Here is a 13071-nt window from a genome sequence, read left to right as displayed (position 1 = left end):
GTGTGTGTGTGTGTGTGTGTGTGTGTGTGTGGCAGGACAATCTGTTCGGGCCTCTAACAGCTGGATAGTGAAGTAAAAGCATTATGAAGTATTTTTACGTTTTGATTGATTTATTCTTTCTTTAAAGGGGCGGTTGATTATGATTTGACTTTTCTAACTGTAGTTAGTGTGTAATGTTGCTATGTGATCATAAACAACATCTGCAAAGTTACAACGCTCAAAGTTCAGAGCAAAGGGAGATATTTGCTTTTAAAGAAATCGCTTTTTAAGAACTACAACAAACGGCTGGTAGGAACTACACGACACTATGATGTTAGTGACATCATGAACCCTAAAATTTACATAAACCCCACCCCCGGAACACGATTTATAGATTGTCAAGCCAGAATATGCTAATCAATGACTAGAAGATAACTACACATTCATTCACAAATGTCCTGTTGCTTCTACACTTCTTCTTGAGTCTCCCCATCATTGTCTGATTAAGTTTGAACATAAAAGGCTAAAAGTTTTTAAAATGTTCAGTGTGTGTGTGTGTGTGTGTATGTGTGTGTGAGTGAGTTAAAAGGAACAAGCTCTTGAAGCTCCGCCCCCTGTGCCGGGAGCAGCGGCTCATTTGCATTTAAAGGGACAGACACAAAACGGTGTGTTTTTGCTCACCCTCAAAAAGTGACACTTTAACATGATATATAAAAATATCAGTGGGGTATTTTGTGCTAAACCTTCACACACACACTCTGGGGACATCATAGACTTATTTACATGTTGTGAAAAGGGCATTATACCACCGCTTTAATACATTAAATATTACATTAAATAAACTATATGATTATTTTTAATCACTCTTGTCCTTCAATAGTGCATCCCATGATGTTGCACCCTGTGAAGTTTCTGTACTTTCATTTGTGTTATTTGACAGTTTTTATTGAGTCGGTGTGTCCAAAACTTTAACTTCTAGTGCGTATAGAGTGTGCATTTTTGCATTAAATTCAATTGTGTTACAGATCAAAAATGCAATGAGACAGCATCTTTTCAGAAGATCCTAAAACCGCGATACACAGCATGAAGGAACCACGAGACAGACATTAACCACTGAGGAAAATTCAGCCAAGTCAACATCTTTGTGTCTTTCTGCCCACATTCCTCCCACATTCCTGGCTGTTAAAACAACAGCGGTGGGGAATAATTAGCTCCACGTGTTCCGGCCTACATGTCACCGTCTCGAGCGCACGAGGAGAAAACTCCTTCACAGATGGAGACCGTTGAGTTCTCGTGTTGTCATTCGTCTGTTGTGATGTTTTATTCAGTGCAAGTAATGGCAGCTATCATTTGGAATGGGAATGTGTGTCTGTCTGGAGGAATTCTTCCATATGTTCAGAGCCAGTTGGCTTCCAGAGCGGCTCATCGTCTGTCATTCTGACGCTCCTGAAACCATTTCACATTCTCACTGCATAGTTTCATACTCCATTTCATTCTCTACTAAGGGGCTGTTTACACCACACCGTTTTCAACTAAAACGTAAAACTTTTTCTGTTAGGACCATCATCATCAAATACGATGGACGATTCACCTTTGGCTAAGCCCCGCCCCTTTAGTTACTGTTGCTACGTCCGTCAACTTCATCTGGGCTCTGGTTTGGTATCAACATGGCTTATGCTGTGACTCTCTTCCTGCTGAACTTTTATCAACTTTTATAAAGCAGCAAATAAAGTGTCGGATAGAAGTAGGCAGAAGCGGCTCAGTGTGCGTTCGAAGGCTTTATTCAAGACATACCTGTGAAACGCAAGCAACAACAAGATCCAAATAGAGGCAAAAGCATAACGGTCACAGTCAAAACTGACCCACCGCATCATATCCTGATGGAGACGGAGACTGGGACTCACAATATCAGGAGCAACACTGTTCATGCAGAGCTGGTCTCTATTCACTTCTATAATCGTTATTAAAGCAAACGGACTACGCGAGTATAAAGTTATGTTTATTAGCAGCGTGTGCTAGCGTATCAACAATTAGCGTAGAGAACCGAAATCATGACCTAAACCAGCATAAAACTGTGTAACTAGTGTAACTCCACAGTAAGGTTAAAACACAAAAGTGTGTTGTTGATCTTGAGGGGTTTCGCTGACTGAGGACGTCCACACAGTTTAATCCAAAGACGACACTTGTCAGGATTTGACCGGTTTTTGGAAGGGAAAAACGGACCCCCCTCCAACCTCTCTGGGAAACACGTATCTGTGTTACAAATGCCCCAGACACAACGGTTAACCATATTTCTGATAAAACTACGACGGTAATATCCTGCCGAGACCAAACATATGAGACGCCGGAGTTAAAGTCAATGGAGCGCTGTGAACAAGTGTCGGACCGCTGTGGAGCTCGTTCTCGGCTGCGCTGTGATTGGTCAATCTACATTCTAGGGTGTGGCTTAGCCAAAGGCGAATTAGCATACAGTTTGGATTGGCGATCTGGTTCTGTTCTGGGCCGCCTAGCATAGATAAGAGCAGCAATAACCCTCCTCGGGGGAACAGAACAGAACCAACATCAATGTATTGCAGATATCATTAATTCAAGATTTTACAGTACAACATAATTTAACAATTTATTCTGATTCAAGGGGAATGCCAAATCCTGACTGGAGCCAGGCGGAGCTGGGGAGGGAGGAGGGTAATGTGCTCCCGAGAAACACTATATCTGCTGATAATACTGACGAGATTATATATGTATGCAGTGATAGTGTCGTATTCCTATAGGTAGACGTGGATCAGCTGATGCGAGCTTGACTAACGTGATCTGCCAGAACTGACGTTACGCTTGATTTATGCGTTTTGGCCGTTTGTTTAGACGACAATGGCGTTTTGGAAGCTTGAAAATGCAAATGTTTGAAAACCGGTTTTAAAGTGCAAGTTTTTGAAAACGGTAAACAACAAAAACGCGAATCTCTGAAGATGATGACGTCATGCACATGCGTATTACGTGTTCAGTCTATAGTGTTTCATCGCCATCTAGTGGCCTGGCAGCAGAATACAGCGTTTTCTGTAAACGGGAATGTGTCTCCCTCGACTACTTGTCAACCAAAAAACATCTTAATACCAGGAGCAAACAGGGTCTGAGATTATCTTAAGAGTTATTATTATTTTCTGTTTTCACTTTAATTTTACTTTAATTTTAGTGATTTTGTTGTGTGTAATAATAGTTTTAAAACGTTTGTTCATAACTTTGAGAGAGCGTTCAGGAATGCTGAATCTGCTGAAGTCCATCAGGAGAACGAGGAGGTGTTTCTTCATGCAGGTGTTCAGATCCTATTCCTTCTGAATCCTCCATTCCCTCCGACTGTCCCGGCACGTCCCGTTCCCATTCCTCTTTTCCCCTTGTAGTCGGCACTGATCAATCAGACGTCCTTCTGCTCTCTCTCTCTCTCTCTCTCTCTCTCTCTCTCTCTCTCTCTCTCTCTCCTGTTAGTTTGTTTTCCTGCGCTGTCGTTTTTGATCAATCTCTATAATAGGCCACAAGTTTTCTGTCTCTCTCTCTCTCTCTCTCTGCTTCTCTCTTTTGTCATCCGTCTGTTTTTCATTGACTGAATTCATCGAGTCTTTTAGTATTATACAGTAATTATTGTGATTAAATGAATTAAGTGAAATGCCACTAACTTACTGTTTTCAAAACAATGGCGCAATATTTTCCAAATAGTAGCTTTTGTTTTGTTTATTATTTCGTATTGTAATGCATCATAAATGGCATCGATTAAATGTGTGATTTATCTTTGGTTTCAGTATCATAGTTTGTTTCTGGAAAGTACTGAGTGAATGATTCTTTAATTAGCATGATTTGAAAACAAAAACCATGAGAAGTTCATGCATTTGCATTTATTTAAGATATAATATAACATTATCTTTGAACACGCAGAATATATCATTCACAACTTGAAACTATACCTAGCTGTAATTGCTTCAACATTTTCATTATTTTTCATTGTTTCTTTTCATGATGTTCTGCATTATGGATAATGGGGCAATACTGTCACTGTATGGATGTTTCCGCTGTGAAACTAACATGTGACCACATGACAAACGACATGCATTTTCCTTTTCCCCTTCTGAGACGTTCCTGGTGAAAGTGAGATGGTTTATTTAAATATAGGCTGAATGTTTCGTGCTTGCAAATGCAAATCCTCGTTAGTGTGGTTTACTGTAATTTAATGTAATGCTACTTTAAACTCATAAAACCCAACAAGATTGGATGTGAGTCGCAGAATGTATTCAGATACAGGAACATTTCGTGGCAGAAGTTGTTCTCTGGACCTGGAGAAGTGAAAGGTCAAGGTCTCAAGCATTTTGTCCGTAATGCAGTGAAAAGATGTACTTCTTGTACAGAAGTGTTCAAACATGAAAGACCAAAGTGTTAAAGTGGTTGTATAATGCCCTTTTCACATGATGAGTCTGATGTCCCCAGAGTGTGTGTGTGTGAAGTTTTAGCTCAAAATACCCCACAGATATTTTTATATATCATGTTAAAATTGTCACTTTTTGAGGGTGAGCAAAAACACACCGTTTTGTGTCTGTCCCTTTAAATGCAAATGAGCTGCTGCTCCCGGCACAGGGGGCGGAGCTACAACAACAGCTTCGATTACCTCACACACACACACACACATATGCACTGAAAATCGTTCAAACCGGAGTCAGACAATGATGGAGAGACTCGAGAAGAAGTGACAACATGTAGAAGCAACAGGACTACTATTAAAAACCCACAAACCTAAGTAATAAACTTCAAGCTACTAATGTAAATATGTTGCACTTGTGACTACTAAAAAATTAACACACAAGACTGACTCATTAACTATTGGACAGCGTCAGAAAACCATATTGAATTCGTTAGAATAACGTGTATTGGTGAATCACAGAATAAGACCAAGAATGTGTGTTAAGAAAGTCAATATTAATTTCATGTTGACTTTGAAACATGCAGCTGTATTCTGGCACAGGACGGATTTAATAATACTGTGCTAGCTGATCTACACAGGCTTTTAAAACAAGACGTGATCTGGTCCAGCTGGTCTCCTGGTGTTTCTGCAAACACTCGCCACTTTCACTTTAGTGAGTTTAGCGTCTCTCGTGAGTGTGATGGATGAAGGATGAATGCCTTCCTGTCTTTGCTAACGTTGCACAAGCTTCACATTCCTGTAAACCAGCTCAGGTAGGAAGCGTTTTTTTGTGTATTGTCTTGAAGAATTTGGAACGGATGGAGAAACATGGCTCAGCATTCCCACATTCCCGTCTCATCTGGATCAGCTCTTTACTTGTTCTGCACAAGGCCAAACGCTTGAATAAAACCAATCCCATAATACAGACCCTCAACAAAGGTATACTCATGAATTCATGGCACTTAACAAATGGACCTTTCATACTATATCAATAAAGAGTTTTATATTAAATTCTATATGCAAATTCTCTAGAACCGGGGAGTTGTTATGCGGTTGCTAAGGTGGTCTGAGATTTTTTTAGCACATTGCAATGTGTTTGCTAATGTAATTTAGGTGGTTGCCAGGGTTTCCTATGCAGTTGCTAAGATGTTCTGAGATTTTATTTTATTTTGCACATTGCATTATGGTTGTCGTTGTGTTTTAGGTGGTTGCCAGGGCGTTGCTATGCAATTGCTTAGGTGTTCTGAGTTTTTCTAAGCAAATTGCAATGTGGTTGGTGGCTAAAGTGTTTTAGGCGGTTGCCAGGGGGTTTGCTATGCAGTTGCTAAGGTGTTCTGATATTTTTAGCACATTGCAATGTGGTGGCTAAAGTAATTTAGGTGGTTGCCAGGGGGTTCCTATGCAGTTGCTAAGGTGTTCTGAGATTTTTTTTCTTCACATTGCCATATGGTTGCTAAAGTGTGGAATTGCTATAAAGTTGCTAAGGTGTACAAAGTGGGTTTTGACATGTTGTTAGTGTTGTACATGGCTGTTGTTGTTATGTATTGTGTACCATCGTGAACACCCTAGCAACTGCTTAGCAACAAGCTAAAAACACCCTGGCATCGTGGCAGTGTATGTTGCACGGGCTTCAGACACCTTGTCTGTCTTGAGAATATGTAAAAATGTATTGTACAAAACCAGGTTCTGTTAGACATACAACCCTCCATCAGAAATGACTGCAGTAAATGAATAGTTGAAAACTGCTGATTCCAGTTTTAAGCTTCAGGAAACTCACACCAGGGCTCAGAACGTTGGGCTTTCACCTGGCAGGTGACAACGATTGAGGCCTGTATTTTGTTAAGTTCTGCCGAAACTGTGGACTGGTGGTCTGGTCTTAATTACATCTCTTTTTTTTAAAAGCCCTACATTTTAAGGCATAATGGAACCATATTTAGATTACACATAAATGACTGTTGAATGAGTGTCAGTGGGGGTGTATTTTTACAGCCTCCACGTGAAGCTAGTTATCACATTTATGTCAGCTCTAAAAGAAAATACACAGAGGAGCGTATTGTGCACGTGCATGTGCTGAACTGCATGTGCTGAGTTTTTTTCTAAGATTTTTGATGATGAAAAATTATTTTCTATAATAGTATACCATATATACAGAAGCATTTTCTGCAGTCAACCATCAAATACACTGTAGTCTGGTGTAATATAGGATGGTAAGAGGCCGTTTCTCTTAATGTGAACGTGGTTTTGTCCCATCAATAACTGGGAACATTGCTGAGGTGTTCTGAGAGTTTTAGGACATTTCTCTATAGTTGCTAAAGTGTTTATGTGGTTGCCATGGTGTTGCTATGCAGTTGCTGAGGTGTTCTGAGAGTTTTAGGACATTTCTCTATAGTTGCTAAAGTGTTCTGAGAGTTTTATGGCATTGCAATATAGTTGCTAAAGTGTTTATGTAGTTGCCAGGGTGTTGCTATGCAGTTGCTAATGTGTTTTGAGTGTTTTGGGACATTGCTCTATTTGAAGTGTTTATGTGGTTGCCAGGGTGTTGCTATGCAGTTGCTGAGGAGATTTTTAGGACATTTGTTCTATTTGAAGTGGTTATGTGGTTGCCAGGGTGTTGCTATGCAGTTGCTGAGGAGAGTTTTAGGATATTGCTCTATATTTAAGTGTTTATGTGGTTGCCAGGGTGTTGCTATGCAGTTTCTGAGGAGAGTTTTAGGACATTGCTCTACAAATGCTAAAGTATTTTAGGAGGTTGTCAGGGTGTTGCTAAGCAGTTGCTGAGGTGTTCTGGGAGTTTCAGGACATTTCTCTAGAGATGCTAAAGTGTTTATGTGGTTGACGGGGTGTTGATATGCAGTTGCTAAGGGGTTCTTTGAGTTTTTAGCACATGCGGTAGCTAAAATGTTTTAGGTGGTTTCCGGGGTGTTGCTGTGCAGTTGCTAAGGTGTACAGAGTGGGTTTTAACATGTTGCTCTGCAGTTAGGGTTTCATTTTTGTTATGATTTGAGATCTGTTTTAGTCTGATTTGAAGTCTGTATGTTAAGTCACTCATTCATGGTGACATGTTGCCAGTGGAGAAAGCATTTGCGTGAACAAAGCCTAGTTCGCTCTTCACCACCAGCTGTTAATGATGGATCCACCAAACCAGACATCGATGTTGCTGGTACTAAACACCCCGGTGGAAGTCGAGGGCATGTACAGCAGGTCGACCGCAGAAAAAGGCCTTTGCTACAGAGAAGCTGCTCATGTTCCTGGAAAGAATAAGTGTACACTGAATAGTGAACAATAAGGTCATTAGCAATGTTATTTCCACAATGTAGTTAATGAACAGTAGACGTATGTGTTTGCTCACTGTTACACTGTTATGTCATTTTAATTTAATGATTAAGCCTTTGAAGAAAAGAACTTCTGTCACCAGGGTATGTACAGTACAGGCTAAAAACATGTGCACCTGCACTTTGTGTACTTGTGTAAAAGTATGTGTCATATTTTCTTACTGTGCAATCATTATACAGTAGTATATGCGAGAAGCGACGCTGTAGGAAAGCCCCAGATTTGAATCATAGTTTCCATTTTTCCATTTCCATTCTGTTGTGAAACTCTTTTCTCAAAATGCAACTTACTAGAAATGTAAATGTCTATCGAAATACTGAGAATGAATCAAGTTTTTATGTCTAGACACCATAAAGCATCAGTGTTCCTGGACGTGTTTCACAATCGATCCGCTTCAGCACCATCACGCCCACAGGACAAAGGTTATGTCCATTTCAAGATGATTCATGTACAGTCAAACCAGAATTTATTCAGACTCCTTCAACATTTCTCACATTATCAGTTTATTCGCTAAAACGGTGATAAAATATGAGCAGAACTCAGTGGATATTTGACAGGTTTTGTCCATCCTTCTGTTAGACTGTCTCACACACACACACACACACACACACACACACACACACACACACACACACACACACACACACACACACACACAGTTGATATTTGACAGGTTTTGTCCATCCTTCTGTTAGACTGTCACACACACACACACACACACACACACACACATACACACACACACACACACACACACACAGTTGATATTTGACAGGTTTTGTCCATCCTTCTGTTAGACTATCTCACACACACACACACACACACACACACACACACACACACACACACACACACACACACAGTTGATATTTGACAGGTTTTGTCCATCCTTCTGTTAGACTGTCTCACACACACACACACACACACACACACAGTTGATATTTGACAGGTTTTGTCCATCCTTCTGTTAGACTGTCTCTCTCTCACACACACACACACACACACACACACACATACACACACACACACACACACACACACACAGTTGATATTTGACAGGTTTTGTCCATCCTTCTGTTAGACTGTCTCTCACACACACACACACACACACACACACACACACACACATACACACACACACAGTTGATATTTGACAGGTTTTGTCCATCCTTCTGTTAGACTGTCTCTCTCACACACACACACACACACACACACACACATACACACACACACACACACACAGTTGATATTTGACAGGTTTTGTCCATCCTTCTGTTAGACTGTCTCTCTCACACACACACACACACACACACACACACACACATACACACACAGTTGATATTTGACAGGTTTTGTCCATCCTTCTGTTAGACTGTCTCACACACACACACACACACACACACACACACACACTTCTGTTAGACTGTCTCACACACACACACACACACACACACACACTGTTAGACTGTCTCACACACACACACACACACACACACACACTTCTGTTAGACTGTCTCACACATGAGTTATGTTGAATATCTGTCAGCTGGTAAATTTAACTACACAATTAGATAATACCAGTTTAGCTCAACCAGTGACCAAGCAATGCTTCATTGTGTTCAGTGTGTGTGTGTAAAGAGCATTAGCAGTTACACACACACACTTCAGCAGAACATGACCAGCTCACAGTGTCCGGATCAGTTCTGCTCACACATGTCACTGGTGTCTCTGTATGAAGAGTTATTGTGTATAATATCTCAGTTTACTGTATTCTGCTCTCCTCACTTACAGAAATGAACTATAGTGTCCTGCTGTAAAACAATATAAAAAATGATATCTGGTGTCTGAATAATTCCAGGTTTGTCTGTGTCTGTAACCCGCTCTGTAAGCGGTTGTCATCACCCGAGCGCTGACCTTGCGACCTCTGGAGTAACTAGGAAGTAACCCTTCGTCGCTCTCGTCAGCGGTTCCTGGCTCTGTTACGCCTCATAAACTCCCCGTGATTCAGCGCTCATGATGCCAGAGCGAGTTACCCGTCCCAACTCTGAGCACTCCCGCGCGCTAGTCGTGATGTAAGCTGAGGAAACTAAACCATCTCCAGGACAGACTTTGATTTCCCCTTAAAGGGATAGTTCACCCAAACATCATTAATCACTAATTCCTAATGTGCATCAATTCTCTTTTCCACTGGAAATTAACAAAAAGTCAAAATCGAGATAAAAAGTCACAATTATGAATTTTTATCTCATAATTTCAACTTGTCAATTTCTACTTCTATCTCATAATTAGGATTTAAATATGTAATACTTTTTATATTTATCTTATAATTATGACTTAGTATCTCATCATTTTGACTTGTCATGAATATAAATTTCAATTTATGTCAATTTTTACTCCTGTCTCATAATTATGATTTAAATGATTTCATAATTTGACTTATTAGTATCTCATTATTTTGACTTGTCGTAATTTTGAATTTTATATCATTATTTCAACGTATGTCAAGTTCTACTATCTAATTATGATTTAAATATGTAATAATTTTGACATTCATCTCATAATTTCAACTCATGTCAATTTGTTCTTCTATCTCATAATAATTTTGACTTTTAGCTCATAACTACGACTTAGTATCTCATAATTGAATTTAACATAATTGAATCTCACAATTATAATTTAAATGTCTTATCTCACAATTATGAGTTCCTATCTCATTATTTCAACTTCCATCTCAAAAGTATGTCATCATTTTGACTCATCTTATAATTATGACATAGTATCTCATCATTTTGACTTGTGCCATATTTATGACTTTTTGCGTCACAATTAAAGGTACAATATGTAGGATTTTTGCAGTAAAATATCCAAAAACCACTAGGCCAATGTTATATATTTTGTTTAGTTGATTACTTACAATATCCCAAATGCTTCCAACTATTTGTAAATCGTGAGAAAATTGTGATTTTAACCGAGGAAACGGGGCGAGTGAGCGGGAGTGAGGGCGTCGCGAGTCAATGACGTCATATCCGCGTTACCCTCGGTTTCCGCTCGTACTGCCATAGTAACCATGGCGACAGACATGGACAACTGGGTTATGCCTAGCAGGACGCTCACGCTGTTGTTGTTTTGTTCAAACATTATGGACCATGGCAAGCAGACTTTGAGACAAAAAGAGGATTAAAACGAAGATCAACATCTTTCGAGACGCCGACAGCTAGCGTCCGCGACTAACTTCCACTCGACAGAGACGCTAGTGTTGCACGTACTTTGATTAGTTGTATGAACATTTGCTCACCTGTCTAATAATGTTATTTAGTTCAACATGATAAAATGTTAGAATATGATCTGTATGTTATTGCAACGTTGATCTAGTTTACTGCTAGTCTCATATCGCCAACAAACAACCTAACTAACAACATTCAACACACTCATGCCGTTCAGTGTGATAGTGTGAGACATGCTTGTTTTTATTAAGCATCACTAAATACTGTTTATGAGTGTAGATCATTCTGAGTGTAATAATCATACATCAACACGCTGGTCGTTTCATGATTTGAGCTCATTGACATGAAAATAGTCAAATTTCATGTTTTTACATTCGTTGCAGAAGAAGGGAAGTCAACACATTCCCAGTCAAACGTCACGGTCGCTCCGCGTCTCTGCGCGTCTGAGGGAAACAGCCCATGACGTTCCTGCTGGAGTCCACACAGGACAGCTTGATCCTCCAATTGTTTTGTCAAAACCATTGAACGTTAGAAAGCAGATCATGTTTGTTATTATTTTTTATTCTACAAAACATATGGTTGCATTTAGATACATTAGAAAAAAGGCTAATCTGTCATCTGTTGTACCTCAGTAGATCCAGCTGTGAGACGCTCATCTCACTAACCAGTTTACTGATCACCCGCTGAACTGGGAGGGCGGCTGTTTTTAAGTTGAGAGAATTTAATGTTTTCAATTAAACTGCATTCCTCTTACTCTTTAAGCTGGTTCGTTGTAGTCACATACAGTCATAATTATGACACAAAGTTTGAAATTATGACCAAAAAAAGTCATAATTGTATAAAATAAATTTGACTTTTTGTCATAGTTACTGTATGACTTTTGTTGTAATTTTTACTTTTTGTCTCATAATTATGACTTATTATCTCATCATTTCGACTTATGTATACTGTCAATTTTGACTTATGTCATAATTATGACTTAGTATCTAATAATTGTGTATTTTATCTCATAATTATAACTTATTATCTCATCATTTTGACATTTTGTCATAGTTATGACTTTTAATGACTTATTTTGAGTTTTATCCCTTATCTCATCATTTCAATTTGTCATAATTTAATTAATTAGTATGTCATAACTTGAATTGTCATAATTATGACTTCATGTCTAATAATTGTGTATTTTATCTCATAATTATAACTTATTATCTCATAATTTTGACATTTTGTCATAGTTATGACCTTTTATGACTTGTGAGTTTGATCTCATAATTGTGACATATCTCATAATTTAATTTAATGAATTAGTATGTCATAACTTTGAATTGTCATAATTAAGTCTAATAATTTTGTATTTTATCTCATAGTTATGATTTACTATCTCATACTTTTGAATTGTGTCATAATTTTATGACTTAGTTTGTCAGTTTTGACGTGTCATATTTATGACTCAGTATCTAATAATTTTGTCTCATCTTATAATTATAACTTATCATAATTTAGATTTTTTTATTAATCTCATAATTAATACTTATTTTATCATAATTTAAGCCAGATTTATATGGCAGAAACATGCTTCTACACTATATCTCCTTCAGTGTAAGACTTTTATCAACAGATGAAGCCTGATCGCCTAGAAATATAATATCGCTCCTCAACAAGCCACAGGATCACAGGAATCGTTCACATGAGTGACAGTGATGCTTGTTTTAGCAAACAGATTTAATTACAGACAGAATTTCTCATGAAAGGCCTGAAGTATGCATGCCTTGTGTAAACGATATAATGAGTATATATCTCAGTGTACAGTCCATCACACTGGGTGGGTTCTGTACTCAATAGCACGGGACATTCTTGTTTACTTAGTCACTGTTTTGCACTGATTCGGCTCTTATTACCCCTCTCAGCCTCTAAACACCAGCAGCGTGAGGGAATAACACAGACTTCAGTGATTACTGCACACAATCACGCCAATCAATTACACGTGAAGGGAAGTAAAGCAAACACCGGCTCTGATTCCAGTGCTGGATTACTGTCAGAACTATACGTATTATATGAGCTGTTCAGATATTAAAATGCACGTACAGAGAGATCGGA

This window comes from Phoxinus phoxinus (genome assembly GCF_949152265.1).
Source record: "Phoxinus phoxinus genome assembly, chromosome: 6".
Classification (NCBI taxonomy): domain Eukaryota; kingdom Metazoa; phylum Chordata; class Actinopteri; order Cypriniformes; family Leuciscidae; genus Phoxinus; species Phoxinus phoxinus.
Note: the sequence above shows the minus strand (reverse complement) of the source record.